Raw genomic sequence first — 17,876 nt, forward strand, 5'->3', positions numbered from 1 at the left:
GAGTTTCTTCTGGGCATGGAATTGGAGGACTTTCTTTTTGCAACTGGCTTCATTTTAAAGTATTTTCCTTGTATGCTTCCCTGGTAATAATTTTATTTATGGCTTAGAGAGAAGCTTTTTTATTTTATTTTTTTATCTAAAAGTGCTAATATTTATTAGAGAGACAAGGGGGTGAGGTAATGTATTTTATTGGGCCAACTTCTATCTATTAGACATTTAAAGGAGTCAATATGCTGCTTTGCCACTAGAAGGGCTAATATCAAAAACATGTTGCCATCTTTCCTGGCACAGATATTTGCAAAGTGTGTGTCAGAGGCTCTCACCCCAAATTAAATCCCCTACATCCATCCACATGTGGAGTACCCAAGGTCAGAAGAAAATAGATATCTTGGTCCTGACCCTTCTCTCCCACTGGTGTAAAACAGAAGTGACTCTGCGGAAGTCAAAGGAGGTGTTCTCAGGGAAAGTCAGGTCAGATTCAGGTCCCTGGTGTTGATTGAAGCTTGTACTTTGGGTTCACTGTTGTCAAAATGGGATGTTGGCTTCTAATTTAGGGACTGACTCTCCCTGCCTTACACTTTGTTGTCATTTACACTAGTGCAAAGGCAACGCAAAGTGGTACTGGCTCCGACTACCAGTGTTTTACACCCCTGTTGTGCTCACTGTGCACCAGTGTGAGACTCAGGCCCCCTGTGTAATGAGAGGAATCTTATTGTATTAGACAGGTGCTTACATTTGTCCTAATGCCTTTGGGTAGAAAGTGGAATGTTTCACCAGAATTATCCACCTCTTTGCTGCGGGCATTGCTGAGGGGGTCACTTTATCGATTGTTTCCTTTGTGGAGGCTACATGTTCTGTTCCATTCCAGGATGTAATTAGCCTGCAAATGAGAGGCCAGGAGCAGGATGGGGATGCCAGAGCCTACTCTTCACTTATGGGAACACTCTTCTAGTGATATATTCTTCCACGCTCAGAAAGTTTGGCTCTAGTTCTAGCCTTAAAATGGTGCCAGCCCTGATCTTTCCCAATCAAACATTTCACTTTTTTTCTGAAGTTATTAGACAGCTTAAAAGGCCTGCCAAGTGCCAGGGTTACTGATGCTATAGCAGTTATGGAACTCATTCAGAATTATTTACTCAGGGAGTGCTGATATCTGAGCAGAGGCAGCACTGGATGTAAACTTGCATTGACATAGAATCCTGGAGCAGTAATTTTAAGGTCGGTCTCTAAACAAGAGTCACGGAGCCAAAGATGTGCAGTTGGCTACAAAAGTACAAAGTATGAAACACACAACATGAGACTTGGTGCATCCTGCTTGAGGGTTTGAAAAAAAGTTTTCTGTTCTGTTCTAGTTAGTTGGGAAATTTATAGCTTTCACAATGGCCAGTGTTCACATACTTTATAGTTTTCCCCTAATATACTCAGAGTGTTCTGCTTCTAACCTAGGAAGGCTCTGAAGCATGCAAAATATGCTAAACAAATGTGATTTAGGGCAGTATTTATTGCATAGGACATAATTACCTGATCTTACAAGCCTCTGACTTAGGAGCGACTGGGCTTAGGGGCCTGGTGGAACCAGTATTTGAAGATAAACTCAGTGGAGGGTTTTAAAATTCATATCTGTCTCTAATGGGTGATGCAGGGAGGTGTTAGCAAGGGAGTGTGTGTCGCATTGGAAGGGGGTGTAACAAGATAAGGAGAAGCTTGGTTAGGGCTCTGCTGCCTGGAGAAGAGGAGGAAAGGTGATCTGGGGGCAGAGAGGACAGGCTGATGAAACACAGGCAGGAAGGGGATCTGGCCGGGGGTCAGGGGGTGGCAGAGAGCAGTTTGGGCTGCTGAGAATCTGAGATTGGAGTTTTGATTTCATAAGACGTGTTGTTACCTATGTACTTAGCAAAACACATGTTGTTAGATTCTAAGTAATTTCCTTTTCCCCAATAAGAATCTAAGCCCAGCTCCCTTACTCATTCATCGCCACTTGGATCTCTGGACACTAGTGTCATCTTTGCCACTCTCCACTGCACACTCCCCATGGTAGTAATTGCCTTCCCGTGGGACAGCTGACAGTGACTATAAGAAGCTTTGTAGGAAGCCACAGTAAACAGCATCCTATGCGGGGGGTGGGGGTGGGGAGACGGACTATTTCCTCTGAGTGGGGTTTCTTCTGAGATTTCGTCACCCAAAACAACTGCCCTTTAATACAGATTTAATTTATAATTAATATAAGCAGATGATCTCAGCTGCCCACCTCCTCTCCTTTAGATGGCCCTTCTAGGGCAGCATGTGTACTTGGGCATCAGTGTACAGGATCAGTTAATAAAAGTAGCCACTTATAAATATCCATTTTCTCCATTTCGCTGGGTATCTTCAGTGATGGGACATTGCAGCAGCATTGCCAAATCCAAGCATCCATAAACTACAAGTCAGACCCCAGATTAGTTTTAAAATTATGTCAGGCCCCAAAATCATGAGGCTGGCTTGGCAATTATAAAATCATAAGGCTGGCTTGGCAATTATAAAATCATGAGACTGGCTTGGCAATTATAAGTTTAAGAAAAAATGGTGGTGGCTCTTATTACCTTCTGGTGCCTTCGCCTCACTTTCCAAGCTTTTCTCTGAAACCCTGCGGGCGAGGGATTCAGGGTGTTTCTCGTTTTGATATGTTTTTTTATATGAAAGCCAAGGATGTAATCTCTTGATTCCAGGAACTGGGGCTTTAAGAAGAATACCATGTGACTTGCAATAAAATGAATGATTTGGAAACGTTATTGCTGCAAGTTACCTGGATCTGAACTCAGCACGGTTCTTGTGTCCTTGCTGTAAAGAATCTCCTTGACAACCCTGCCTTGTTTTTTTCATTGTTTGGCATCCCCAGAACTTGAGAAATCATTTCAAATCTGGTTTCACAACCTCTCTGCATCTCCTGGCTCTTGATAAAAGCTGCAGCACGGTGGCTGGGCTCAGGTCATTTCTTCTCATTAGGTTTGTGTCAGACTTTCTGTCCTCTCAGCGGCTCTCTGCACAGCATGTTCCAAAAGCATCTCCTTTCTGGGGCTCTGTGTGAATCACACTCATGCAAAGTGGTGCTGATGTTATAAATTAGACTGTTTAAAAAGCAGAGCTGCTACTGTATTTCCAGCCTGATCTGTAATCTGATATGCACAACAGTGAGAAATACTGCATGGACTGAACACAGGAAACTGCCTCATTGCCTAATTTCATTCATATTAACTCTTTTTTTTATTATTATTTGAATTGCCTAAATGTAAGGAAGGATTGGTGGGGAGATGAATTGTGCTGTGGTCATGTGTCTTTGGCAAATGACTGAAGCCCAATTGCTGGAGTAATTGTAAGTGCTCAAGAACAGAGGAATCCTGGCCTGGCTGCAGGGGAATGGACTAGATGTAGCTAAGAGGCCTTCTCCCTCTCTCTAGGAAATTATCTGGCAGTTCAGGTGCTGGCTTAAAGATTCAACACTTCTGGGAAAACCCTGGTTTCCAAGAGAAGATGCTCCTAGCAGAGGAAAAGGAGCTGACCCATAGAGGGCTGTGACTGGCAGCTGTGGAGGGATGTTACTACCACAACATCCAGTATATAAAGGATTTGCTTCTGACAAATTCACTTAAAGTAGACCTATCCTGGAAAATTCAGATTTGAAACCCAGACTAGCAGTGTCTCCTTATCTGTGAGGTTGAAGGGTGAGAAGAGAGAGTCCATCCATGTGCATGCCTGGAGAGGTGTGCTCATGTTAAGTTATCTTCAGAGTGTCAGGCCTGAATTTGAATTCCTTGGTTTGGCTGACATGAGTCAAACATTACTAAGTTAATTTTGTGGTGGTGTTTTTTCTGAGAGTAAATCTTACTGATATCCTTTCTGACTACAGATTTCAAAATCAGTTTCTTTGCAGCACATTAATGTTCAGTACATTGATTTCCATTTTACAACTTACTTAACTTTTCTACTGCCCAGTGTTGGTTAGTGGAGCTGCAATGGCAAGAAGCTTATTGATATATTATAATTATCTGGGTAGGCAGAGTATGGATTCAGCAGAATGATCTCTTCATTATTTCACATGCTGTATCTGCAGAGGTGGATGCAGCTTAATCAAAATGATACATTGTTGATGGACAGTCTGTCTTTTAAATGCCATTTGGATCTCCCCACAAATCTGCTCTCTGAGCCTGCAAGACCCCACTTGGTCCCTACTGCATAATCTTCAGTCAGACGTGCTGACTATGGCTTCCTCCAGAATTCACTGTTGTTGCTCTTTGCACTGCAGTAACTCATTCCACTTGATCAAAGCAAGGCTTGTCACCCGCAGCCTGTTGCCTTGTTGGCAGCCCCAGCCCCAGCCCCGGAAGGACCCAGCAGTGAGAAGCCAAGTCTAATGATGAAACTGAGATCTCCCAGGGCAGAACATATCCTTTACCATGGCCCCTGTGCCAGTCTCCTGGTTCTTGTGCATTGTGAGTAGTTTTAAATCTATGAAGTACAGTGGTTATTCATTAAAATCAGTGACATTTGTGTGTGTGTAGAATAGGAACTCTTAAACTTTTATAAAATATGTGCTCAGCTAGTAAGGAAAAAGGACTGAATTGATCAGTTGCTATGTTTGCTGATTTGTTTTTCACGTTTCACTGTACGAGGAAGATATGCTACTGGCAGTGTTGTTTCCAATCACTTTAATCACTTTGGATTCTATGTATGACATAATCTCAGAAATGCAGTTAAAACAAAATAAACCTATTTAAAGTCGTTCTAGACAGGGCGATTGTGGAAGTCTTGTCCAGTGGTGAGAAAAGGGAACTGGTAATCAGAAAACCTAGGTTCTATTTAGTACTCTGCTATTGACTCATGTAGTCTTGAGAAGGCCATTGATCTCTCTTTGACACAATATTCCTATCTGTAAAATAGGTACGACTAGTCTTTGCCTTCCTTTACAAATTGCTTTGTGGTCTTCTGAGGAAAGGATATGGTATAAGCACCAAATATAACAACCATTATTTTTATTCTGCTGAGGCATATTCCCAACTCTTACTAAGGCTCTATCAGTGTAGGGAGCTATCATAGAATATCAGGGTTGGAAGGGACCTCAGGAGGTCATCTAGTCCAACCCCCTGCTCAAAAGCAGGACCCATCCCCAATTAAATCATCCCAGCCAGGGCTTTGTCAAGCCTGACCTTAAAAACTTCCTAAGGAAGGAGATTCCACCACCTCCCTAGGCAACGCATTCCAGTGTTTCACCACCCTCCTAGTGAAAAAGTTTTTCCTAATATCCAACCTAAACCTCCCCCACTGCAACTTGAGACCATTACTCCTTGTCCTGTCCTCTTCCACCACTGAGAATAGTCTAGAACCATCCTCTCTGGAACCACCTCTCAGGTAGTTGAAAGCAGCTATCAAATCCCCCCTCATTCTTCTCTTCCGCAGACTAAACAATCCCAGTTCCCTCAGCCTCTCCTCATAAGTCATGTGTTCCAGACCCCTAATCATTTTTGTTGCCCTTCTCTGGACTCTTTCCAATTTATCCACATCCTTCTTGTAGTGTGGGGCCCAAAACTGGACACAGTACTCCAGATGAGGCCTCACCAATGTCGAATAGAGGGGGACAATCACGTCCCTCAATCTGCTCGCTATGCCCCTACTTATACATCCCAAAATGCCATTGGCCTTCTTGGCAACAAGGGCACACTGCTGACTCATATCCAGCTTCTCGTCCACTGTCACCCCTAGGTCCTTTTCCGCAGAACTGCTGCCTAGCCATTCGGTCCCTAGTCTGTAGCTGTGCATTGGGTTCTTCCGTCCTAAGTGCAGGACCCTGCACTTATCCTTATTGAACCTCATCAGATTTCTTTTGGCCCAATCCTCCAATTTGTCTAGGTCCCTCTGTATCCTATCCCTGCCCTCCAGCGTATCTACCACTCCTCCCAGTTTAGTATCATACGCAAATTTGCTGAGAGTGCAATCCACACCATCCTCCAGATCATTTATGAAGTGGTTGGATCAAGTGGTTGGATCCCATAATTCAGGGAGAAAGCCCACTGAGTTATTGGAGATATTCATGTATATTAAGAGATCTTCATCAGCTCTCAGCAGACCATTCCATGCAACCAGAAGAGAGAAGAAGACAGTGTCTTCTTCCACCTATGTGTCTCTATTCCCCCGACTTAGCCCAAGTGCAAAGCTGCAGATCCTACTGGGGGAAGATAGTTCATGGTGCTTGTTGAGTATCTTGGGAGTATGGTGCTTGTATTTCTTGGCTAGATACAATCCCCTCCCCTTTTCTCAAAGAGTCTTTTTTTGCTGTAAAATCTGTAGTAATTGTCTGGGTGCATGTAAATGAATGGTTGAATTCTCCTTCCATTGACTTGAGGTAGCTGAAGATTTCTCAGCATCCTTAGGGAATGTTTGAGAAAGGGTTAAACTGCAGCCATAACAATTTATTACAAGATCTTCAAGGCAAATTCAGATTTTTTTAATCATGTCAAATTAAGGTTATTAAAAGTTAAATTCTGTACTGAGCGCATTTTCCAATGAAAGGTGCTGTAACATCATCATTTCTCCCCAAAACGCACTTACTGTACATTTCTCAAAGCCATCAGCCTTGATTGAAAGCTAATGAAAAAGCTGTCCTGCGTCAGTTTATTCCTTGTATCCATTAAGAATAATTACGGCTGAACAATTTTTGAAGCCTGTAACCTTCGCAAGTGTTGCTAATGGCATTATAAATTGCTCCTTGTCCAATGACTACAGTCTGAGGCTTAATTCAAAAGCGCTCTGTCAACAGGGCTGATTTGTGTGGTTAATGAGTGCGTTTAAAACAACAGCTTCGGCTCATGCATCCTAATGTCGATAAGAGGATGTGGTTCAATAAAGAGGCTTGTCCGTAATAATTAGCAGCAACAAATGCTCCGGATTAGACCAATCACAGCATTAATGACTCTGCTTTCAGCACATTACAGAAAAAGTTTCCATCTCTGACTTCTCTGGGGCTTGGTTCTAACTTTTAAGGTGTTGGATTTGAATAAACCAATCCTGGGGCTAAGTAAATTTAAGGCTTAAATACATCAAGAGTGCCAGCAGAGTCATTGAACTGTCAGAGGTTACTGGGCCTTTGTAAAAGAGATTCAGGACTGAAGTTGGTCTTTGTGAAAACATTCCCTTCCTAAACATGAAGTATCTGGATGAATCTACTTCCTGCCCAGAGCCCAGTCTTGGGGATTATGGGCTAGAGTAGGAGCCACAGCTCTTTCTATGCCACTTTTGCCATGTATTAATGCTACTTAGTTTTCATCAATATAAATCTCACGTCCTTATCACCTTCTTGGCCCCTCTAACACACTTTGCTAGTGGGCACTACTGCACATGAGTTCTTGCAAGTTCTGGGCACCTTTGTGTGTCTCTGCACCAGGCTAAGCTTTACCCTTTCTAGACTGTTTCAGGATTCCCATGGGACTTCCCATTCACTTCTGTGGTTCCATGGGGATTCTGCTTTTCTTAGATTTGCTCACAGGCTTTATTTATATGGCTGTTCCAGGTACTGCCTGTTCTATAGCACAGACCTTATTCTTGTTTATAAAGTCAATTTTTAAACCTGATTGTCAGTTTCATTTATTTAGGCTCTTGCAGCAACGCAATAAATATAACAGAAATATTGCCATCATATACAGACCAGTAACTCACAAGGATACATAGAAAAACCTAAAGAACTGTTTGGAACCAAAATTCACTTTACATTCCATAGCTGTTCCTGAACACCAGCATTTTAAAGTCAAGACTCAGTGTTTCCTAATTAAGTTATAATTACAGGCCACACTATTCCTCCGTTGGATAAACAAATTACTGATGCTGCCATTTTAGTCTGTGAATTTCCTCTAGATCTTGGTATGCTAATTCCACACTTGAAGAATCAGTGAACAAAAAGCAAAAGCATAGGAAGTGTAGAGTCTCTCTCTCTGTTCATCTTTATGGAATTCAGCAAAAGTCAGGATTGATGATAAAAGCCACACATTGCAGTATCGAGAGGAGAATGTGCTGGAGTAAGTTTGAGGCATTAATGAGAAATGAGTGGAACAGCATTTCAGCTCTGTGTTGAGGAAGTCCTCTTTCTGCATCCTATGTGGATGCTGCAGCAGCAGTTGGGGCTCTTATAGCAGGCATGAACACTCTTGAGCAAGTTTCTGTCCGAGCCTTGCACAATAGTCTGTTGTAAAGAAAAACTAGTGTATTGTCTGATCTAAACCAAGCAAGTGAAACTTTTCTCTGTTTTTTTTTAAATCAATTTTTATTTTGAATGATTTGCATCATCTAATAAATGTGCTGAAACAAGATTCCTGGCTGAACACATGATTTATCATTTCAGCAATATCATAATAACATAAATTTCTCAAAGATTGTCAGCCACCCAAGTCCTCCAGATATCGGGGGAGGGGGGGGATTTAAAGCATCATATTGACTGAAAATAATTTTCGCTTAAGGCTTGCATTTGTAGTATATGAAATCTTCTGTATTTAGGCTATAAATCACCAAGTTTGATTCAAAGTGATTCAGATTCTTATAGTAATGACTTAGATAACTCATCATCCTATCCAGTTACACCAATCTCAACTGAAACATTTTTGTCACTAAATTTAGCAGATCAGAAAACTCAGCATCATCACAATTGTATGAAACATTCCCCCCCCCCCCCCGATCTTTGATTAAAAGCAGCGTGGTAAGAAATAATGCAGAGGACTAAAAGCCCAAAGCAACACACACTGCTTGTAAAATATCAGGTTTTCCCTTTGAACTTGAGGAGCTTTTGAGATCCCAGTAAAGCTATCAGCTCTGATTTTGAAAAGAATCTTCCCTTTTTCATCCCAAAAAGGTATTAAGACCTATTCTCTGTCTAAAGGTCATGCAAAAATTCCTATTACTATTAGGACAAATTGCCAATAAGCTGACATTATTTTGGATTTGATAGTCCTTCATTATCTGAAAGGGAGGATCAAATTAATAATTAGAAATCAACAAAGACCTAATAAAACCCAAAAGTTCATTCCCTTTAGACATCTCAGGGAAGCCCAAAACTTGAATATTCTAGAGTTAGCGAAATTTCTCATGTTTCTATTTTCCTGTGTATAGAAATGTTATTTTTAATAAGGACTCCACTTGATTTTTTAAAAATTTCTTCTTGATTTGCCAAAATATTAATTTATTTGGTTCCCTTTACACTTTTGTGCCTGTTCTGCCTTTTTCTCTCATTCAAACATGTTTAAAAAGGTAAATGAAACTTAGATTAAAATGCAGATAAAACTTTTCTGATTTTTTTTATTGACGTTCTTTCATGGTATTTGAATTATTTAACCAAAGCTGGATCTGCAGAACAGTGAATTCACTATTATTTTTCTGTTCAATGAAAAAAGAATTTTCTTAATAGCACAAAGTGTTCAATCATAGAAAAATTCTAGTCATTTAACATAATCTCTCTAAAATGTGTTATGAGAATAAGATATGTAAAATAGTAGGGTGTTTTTTCTAGGTATAAAGGTATAACAGTTGCTTTATATGATTATTTGCAAAAATTCTCCCTTGCCCCTCATATTTTTAGGTTTTAGCTAGAAAAATAAAAATGTAAGATAAGGAGAGAGGGAGAAAAGCAAAAAGGAGGACTGAGGGGGACTATAAGAACAAGTTGATGGGAAAAGAGAGAGGATGATATAAGAGACAGAAAGGGGCTGGGGCTGAAGAAGGAAGAATACGGAAAGGAGAAAGAGGAGGAAATTTGAAATGGGGGTGTTGGGTGGAAACATCAGATACTGGGTAAAAGGTTGTGTGTCTATCAGCTGTAACAAACTTTGGCCGGGGAGCTATAAAGTTTTATGCACCTCAAGCATGGGAGATCCCAAGCTCTGGAAATGCTTTTTGGCCATTTGATGGATTTGAGTCTGTTTATTTGTGCCTTGGGATAAAGAACTGCTGGAAGCTAACAAAAACCAAGATCACATGGGATTGGAGCAAATGAGACAATGTTCCCATTTTGCTTCCGTAATTTTTCTTGAGCTCTGCCTAACATGCTTTGAACCAGAGGTTTATAAGCATAGCTCCTTCACATGGGCTGCATATATACTGACAAATTTCAGAGCTATAATTCTCCACTGCTTCACCTCAACGGGTGTTAGCAATGTTAGAAGCTGTAATGTAGAAAAGGCTCTGGTGTTTTTATCACTGCATTGTCTAACCCTCACCTACCTTTGGTGGTGAATTGTGTGTCTGGTGCTTTCCTAATGTTCGTGAAGCACATGAAATTTTAACAGTTACAGACAGCACATACGCGCCTCACTCATCTCTTTCTACCCTGTAGTCTGTTCCTGCCACTCAAAGGGGCTCCCTTTCTGGGATATTTCAGTGTCCGCACAATCTGATGGGTGCAGATTGTTCCCTCAAAGGAGAGACGATCCTTCTAACAATGTGTCCCTCTGTCTCCTTCACCTTCTCCTGACTTTGTGACTTTGTTACCCTACGCTTGGAGCAGTGCCCAGTGTATTGTACACCAAACAAAACACTCCTATCATCCTTTCCGTTCTGCAGCATAGTCTGCTGCTCCATCTTTCCCTTGTGCTGACCTGCACTGTCGGCCTGTGTCCACAGACAGCCTGTCACAGCAGGGTTACCTGTTTGCCAGACCTTTCCTCCTGTACCAAGCTAGTTACACAGACAGCCTTGTACAGTCTTCTGCTGGTTTCTGTGCTCCATGCTGGTCTCCCAGACTGCAGGGGTTTTCTTGGCACCTATATTTGGGGGTGGGCCCTTCTCGAACTGTGATGTGCTGTGCCCAGAAGTCTGTGAACCAGGAAGCTGTGGAGTTCAACTTTGGTGGGGTATGTCAGGGAGGGATTGTGTCACTTCTTGATTCCTTCACCTCTCCCCATTTTTGCCTCCTGTGGCATTAATTTTGGGATAAAGTACAAATAGCGTGATGGATATTAAGCGCTAAACATACATGACAGGGAAGAGAGCTTGGAAAATGTGAGCCAAGCAAAAGCTAAACTGCAGTAAATGCATATGAAGATGAAAATTCCTCTTCTCAATCACTGTGAACTCTCATACAATAGCTCATTTAAAACAAAGTGTCAGCTAAATACCAAACTCAAATAATACTTTATTTTGATACCTGTGTTTTAGTCAGAGCAATCTAATGTACATAGTTTTAATTTTTGCTCATTTCATGCAGGCGCCTTATTATGCTTAATGTAGGGTGTTACAGAGAATGGTATAGAACTCATTTTTCTATTTTGTTGAAGAAGCCTGGAGTTAGTTGATGGAATCTCTGTCTTTCAGTCATAGCTTTCATGTTTTCTAAAAAATATTTATAATCTGAAGTTGAAATAGAATCAACTTTCCGAAGGGGCAGATCAAGCCTGGTGTTTCTCAGTGCAATCCCCAGAGGACTGGAGTCTGTTAAAAGGTGTAGAATAGAATAGGTGGATGAAAGTAGAGATTTGGAGTGGCTGGAATCCCTTGAATTTGGGGGAGAGTCCAGCAGCAGGCCAAGCATGAGGGGATCCTCCTGAAAACGTGGTTTATGCCTCAGGTTTTTAAAGAAGAAAAAATGGAAAAAAAGCTTGAACGCTGCCAGAGTCCAAAAAATGGGGTTTGTTTCAGGCCTTGCAGTATCTTTATGTTCCCTCTGTCACCATTCCTCAGAGAGAAGTGGAGGTGTAGAGAATGAGCACGTGTTTTCTTCAGAGGTTAATGATAATTAAAGTTGATTTAAATTTACCTCATTGTTTTGTTCATGAATTTCTGGATTTGATATAAAACTGTTTCCTGATCTTGGTGACAGAGACAAATGCACAGGGCAGGCCCTTTGCTGGCACTGGCAGGACAGATGGCATCATTTGGCCTTTCCCTACACCAACTGAGCCAAGCTGCACGAAAATAGGCTTTTGGGGCCTAAATCCTGAAGTGGAGTTATTTCTAGTCAGTGTGAGCTGAATTAAAGAATTGTGATAACTGAAGTAACCAGTGCCCGGATTCCTGTCCCAAAAGGCTGGTCCCAGGGAGGAATTTACACATTGGGAGAATGCATAAATTCTTTAGTTGGTGTGGAATAGCACTCCCAGTTGAGAGTGCAGCCATGGCCCAAAGTCAGAAACCCCCAGAATGACTGTTCCTTCCCTAGCAATATTGTTCAAATTGCTTCCCCCCTTTGGCTCTGAGTTGCATGACAAATCTTGATGGCAGACCTTGGTATAAGGCAAGCTTTACGCCACCAGCAGTCTAATTACTGTATCCTTGCTAACAACATACAATTTTCAAACAGCTGAACCGTACACAAAAGCCAGACAGCTAAGAACAAACTTCTTGTTACAAATTAATTTGGTTTTGTGTATGCATGTGTTTTAGTTTCTTTTTTATTGCTACTCATGACTGGAAGCAATTACCAGGTATTTCACTTGTTGCTGCTTTAATTTAACGTTGAGTCAAGTCAGTTTGAGGAGACAGAGCACTCCGGCATAGAATGCACTCATTATCCCTTTAAAGAACTATCTCAGAGTACTATAAAGGATAAGAGGCAGTTGAGGGAAAAGATTGGGGTGAGCTTGTACAAAAGGCTGATTTTTATGTATTTGTGGTGGGCAGCTGGTCTTTTCATAGTAATGTAATAAAAGGGGCTGCATTATTTCTAAGATGTTATGTGTCTGAGAATATTGCAGGTGAGAGGCTGGGTCATTTCATTAAGGAGGCTGTGGTATCAAAGTGGCAGGGGAAGCTGGATTGAGCAGTACAGAGCTATGAAAAGCAGTGATACTGTCAATAGCTAAGTGCTGCAAGTAAGTTATCCTTGCCACCAGCAGGAGGAGATGAGGTGAGAAATGGCAGAAAAGACTCATTGACCAGCCAGAAAGGAGTCTGAGAGAGTAGAATGACATCATTTAGTGGCCTGTGCTAAACTGCCTTGTCTTCTTCCCATTTCAGCCAGCTCATAGAGCTATGCAGTAAATAATTTGTTTCAAAAATACCTTTCTTGGCACTTGTTCGGGTTTTTTTCCCCCTTAGCTAAAAAATGTCATCAACTAAGTAAGGGATAATGGAAGAGGGATGCTGTAAGGGGGAAGCTTTAAAGGGACAGTATTATGTCTATAAAATCAGCCTGACATGATTAACTGAGCATCGTAGATTGTAACCCCTTCATTTAGTGCACTCTCCTCAAAGTTAGCACTTTGGAGCGACGTGCTGTGGCTAACACCATACAAATTGCTGGAATGGGCAGTTAAATGGTGAGGTCAGAGGTTAAATGAACACGGTTGTTTATGAGGACACAGCCCGAATCCATTTGCATTTTAATATTCTTTCTGTGAGACGAAAAACCATTTTGAGGACAGCTTGTTTGGAAATCCCATTAACAGGTTATTTATGGGACTCACGACTGCCTGACCCTTAGCCTTGTTTTGTTAAACATGAACTAGACATGAATCAGATGGGCGGCAGGGCTGCTGCTATTGTTTTCCATAGCATTAAATGTCATTGAATTCAATTATTCTGAATCTGACACTTTCTAAGTTATTACCCTCATAATGCTCAATTTTCTTTTTTCTTTTGTCAACCTTATTAATTCTATCTGCTTTAAAAAGCAGTGACACTTTTAAGAGGCCATTTCCTCTCTTATCAATGATCTAGGTGAGAATAAAGAGCTTATCTGTACAGTGCTTTAACAAATCATAATTTGGAAGCTACAATTTGAAGAAATCAGATGATTCCAGTTATGGTCCTTGTACATTTTATAGGAATACAAAAAGCTAACAATGTTCTCAGGGTACAAACTTAGCCACATAAAGGTCAGCTGCCAAACTATCGGGAAGGGAGGTTTTTAAAGTACCCTTTTTTTCTGGAGGGACAAAATGACCAAGTGCAAAGCCATCAAGATCTGACTAAAACCACAACACTGTTATCAATCAATGCATGAGAAAACCCACTGCCTCCAACATAACAAGCATACATTATAGAGTGAGTTCACTTTTTATGCTTCCTGGCAGATTTGTTTTTTGGGTTGAAAAGAAGTGGTGTAATAGACTAAAGGCTCTATCAAAAATTAATGAAAACACACTGAGTTTTTAATGTGAAAAGTGTTGTTGATGACAGTGTCACCTTTGCTAAAGATAAAACCTTGTCGTGAACATTTCTTACCAGAAATCTTTTGCACTCTCACCAGGGCGTTGGATCTCTTTCTGTGCAGGGAGTCTCTGGGACCAATTTACTGTTCTGGAAGTCACTGTCTCCTGAAGGTGAAATCCACACCTGTGCAGATGGTCAGTATAAGGCCTATGCACCACGTAAGTCTGACCTTGTAGGGTTAAAATGGGACTTCTGTGGTGCGTGGGCTTTGTGCTAGTATCTCTCCACTGCGACATTTTCACTTCAAGTGATGGTCAAGCTGCTTGAAGTTAGTGAAGATCTGAACAGAGATTGTCTTTATTCAAAAAAGAGTATAGTGTAGGCACACAAGATGTATTTAGAGGAAATGAGCATAGAAACAAAGATCCATGGACAAAGAGGTGTTGGATTTATTTATTTATTTTTAAACAGGACAACCTGAGGTGGGGGGAGGGTTGTGAACTCCAGCTAATCATCTGTGGTGTTACGATATTTATTACTTAAGAATATTTCCCTGTTCTTTTTCTCAGAGAAAAGGACGTAAGTGCTGCTGTCTGGCCAATATTCCATTTGTGACCTAGTGATTACATGTTGTGACATGCAGTGCATGGGGCAAAGCCGCACGTGGGTTCACTTCTGTGGAGCACTTTGGCACATCAGGAAATACTACCAAAGTTCTGGAGCATTGATTTGCCACAGTGTGGAATGTATATGGACTGTCTCTGAAAGAATGATGAGCATGAATTTGAATATTTGATTTCCTTTGGGAAGGCTGGTTTAAAGCAGTGTGGGCAGCCATTCTACATAGTGCATGTTAAAAGTGACTTGATTTCTGTGTGCACTTTTGTAAGTATTTGAATTTAAATGTAAATTGTATTCCTCTGCACATAGTCTCTCTGGGTTTTTCTTTTTCTTTCTTAAAGCCCTTTTGACCAAGTTTAAAATAGATGTTCAGTCTGAATTGGCCGCCTGTGGAATTCTTCTTTCGTGGTTAATTCAATCTTAATAGAACCTGTTTTTTACAGAGGGAAAGGGAACAATACACCTTTAGAACAGGTTTGTAAGTGTCATGATTTTTCAGCTAATTTATACTACATCCTCCCCTTTTAAATGTTAAATTACCGCATTGTATCTCTGAATATCATATATATTTGGGCCTGAAATTAAGCTTGCTGTATAGTTGTCAAAATGACCACAATTTGCTGTGTGAAATGCCCTGATTACATGTGTAATTCAGAGCAATCCTAATCTCTGTATAAACCAGTGCAGACTGCTTAGGGGATAGAGTTTATGTATGCTGATTGGGCCTTCAATTTAGTTGAGAGTGAATATACCTGCATGTTGAAAAAATGTATTACAGATTTTCAAATTCCTAGAAGCTAAAAAAAAAAAAAAGGGGGGGGGAGAGGAAGAAAAATCCCCTGTACTTCACCCCAAATAAGGATTACAAGGGTGACCTGCACTCAGGTCTGTCACATATATGTTTATTCCATAATCTCTTGAAACACTGGGTCTTTTCAGATCCTCCTCATCTCTCATAAAGTGAATGTATTCAGGTATCGGGGAATAATCTTGCAAATATGAACTCAAAAGTTTAAAGCTTTATTTATTCCATTTCTTATAGCAGCTTGTGTTTCAACAAGAATAGTCTATTTTAGCAAAACTCTTTAGTTAGACATAGGCTTCCACCGGGAACACGTGGATCAAGACTTTTGGTCTTTGCTGGAATTACTCTTGAGGTTCTTCAGAAATATAGCCATGAGGGAACTGGCTGTTCACATAAATCACTATACATCTTTCAGCTAACTCACAAAGATACACTCACTGAGACACACAGGCAAAATCTATTTCTCAGAGAGATGTGAATTTGTGAGACTCCCTGGAGGACTCTGGGCTCATAAACCAATGAATAGATTACACTCTTCCATGTATGCAGTTTGTTAAAAAATCTGTGATAGATATAACATGGATTTATTTAAAATATTTAATTATTAATCTAAGTGTAATGAATCACAGGTTACTGGCATGCTGTAAGTTAAAATATTCTCTGTCTTCTTCAACAGTTTCAGAACTGCATGTGTAATGAAACAGAATGGAAATTGCTTACACAAATCCATAATAGTCCCATATTGCAGAGCTTGGTGTATTTTGTCACAAACAGCATGTAAAACTAGGGGCAGTTATTACACAAATTGTGTTTCCTGGTTATTTATATGTTGGTTGAATGGTTTGAACACTGCGGTTCTAGCCAAAAATGATTGTTCTCCATTTACTGTCAATCAGATACTTTTGGAGCTGAGCAAATACTTCACAACTAATAATTATTAAAAGAATCTTACCTCTATTCCGGAGCGTCATATCTGTGAGCAGATCATGATTTCCTCAAAATCATCAACCAAATGTATGCAGTAAATATTTCAACCTTGAGGATAAAAGTACAAATTTGTGTGGAATTGTTTAGTTATGATAGGACAGCTGCATTACCTGGTATTATTTCTGTGCCTTTACTGGATGAGCACATAGGCCCTTCAGTATGAATTCTTGCATGTGCAACTTCAGAAGTTGGTTCCTGCAAATACTTGAAACTGCAACTTAGACTTTTGCTTTCCGTGAACATTTGTGCCATATAGAAACTCAATTTTTCAGATGTTCATGCAAAGTGAATTTCTTGGGAATGCAGGCATAGCTCCAGCAAATTTATTTAAAATGTTAGTGGAAAAAGTTTTGCCCAGCTCTATTTATTATGCCATGGCCATTAAAGAAATTATTTGGAAGCCAGTGCTGAACTGGTAGCAAGGATTAGGAATGAGAGGAGCACACAAACTCCAAAGCAGAGGTCCATGTAATAACATACGCAATGGCTAACTTTTTGCGATAAAATGTAGAAACCCCACCCACAGCCAGATCTACACAAATTTAAGGGTGGAATTTGTGATATACAGTGAATTCCTTTGCCCTGCTTGTGTGTAAAGATGTTCTGAATTTTTCTTCATGCTGATTATTTTCCAAAAAGCAGGTTTTATGTCTCTGTTCAGCACAATTCTGCTTAAAAGTCTGCATGCCTTAAGCTAAAGTCTTGAAAGTACAGCATTAAGAAAATCTGAACAAGGATGCCAAACACTAGTGTTTGGCATCTGATAAACATCTGGTAAACATCTGATGAAGTGAGCTGTAGCTCACGAAAGCTCATGCTCAAATAAATTGGTTAGTCTCTAAGGTGCCACAAGTACTCCTTTTCTTTTTGCGAATACAGACTAACACGGCTGTTCCTCTGAAACCAAACACTAGTGTACATCTTATGTATATTAAAATAAAATTGAATGTCAAATTCTAGTCACTCTTTCACACTGTCAATATTAAAATAACAGTGGTGCACAATGATGATTTCTTTGAACAGTGGTGAGAAATAGGTTACAAGAAGTCAGAAGCTGTCTGCTATAAACATCAGGGTCAAATCAAATTCTGCCTTCACATTCTTTCATCCTTGCAATCCTACCTAACAGGAAGCAAACACCACCTTTCGTGGACTTGTACAGGTGTAACTGGCTGTATAAATTGGCCCTAAGTGCTTAGAACATGTGTTCTGATATCCCCTCAGGGGAGAATCTGCTGTGCACAGAAATTAGAAAATGCATAAACTGCTAAACCTGTTATCATTGTACCTAACACCTTGTACAATGTGTGTATAAAATGACTGGCAGTCAGTCCCATAATCTGATCACAAAAGGAACAATGTACAG

At 40.5% G+C, this 17,876-nt stretch overlaps 1 long non-coding RNA gene across 1 annotated transcript in view; it reads left to right on the forward strand.

Annotated features, from left to right (window-relative positions):
* LOC144929550 (uncharacterized) overlaps positions 1–17,876 on the forward strand; it is a 220,922-nt gene that overhangs the window by 2,158 nt on the left and 200,888 nt on the right. Inside the window, exon 2 of the long non-coding RNA XR_013634828.1 lies at positions 14,195–14,315. This is a non-coding gene — a long non-coding RNA (uncharacterized LOC144929550). The remainder of the gene's footprint in view (positions 1–14,194; positions 14,316–17,876) is intronic.

Source organism: Lepidochelys kempii, chromosome 19, assembly GCF_965140285.1.
Source record: "Lepidochelys kempii isolate rLepKem1 chromosome 19, rLepKem1.hap1, whole genome shotgun sequence".
NCBI classification, from domain to species: Eukaryota; Metazoa; Chordata; order Testudines; family Cheloniidae; genus Lepidochelys; species Lepidochelys kempii.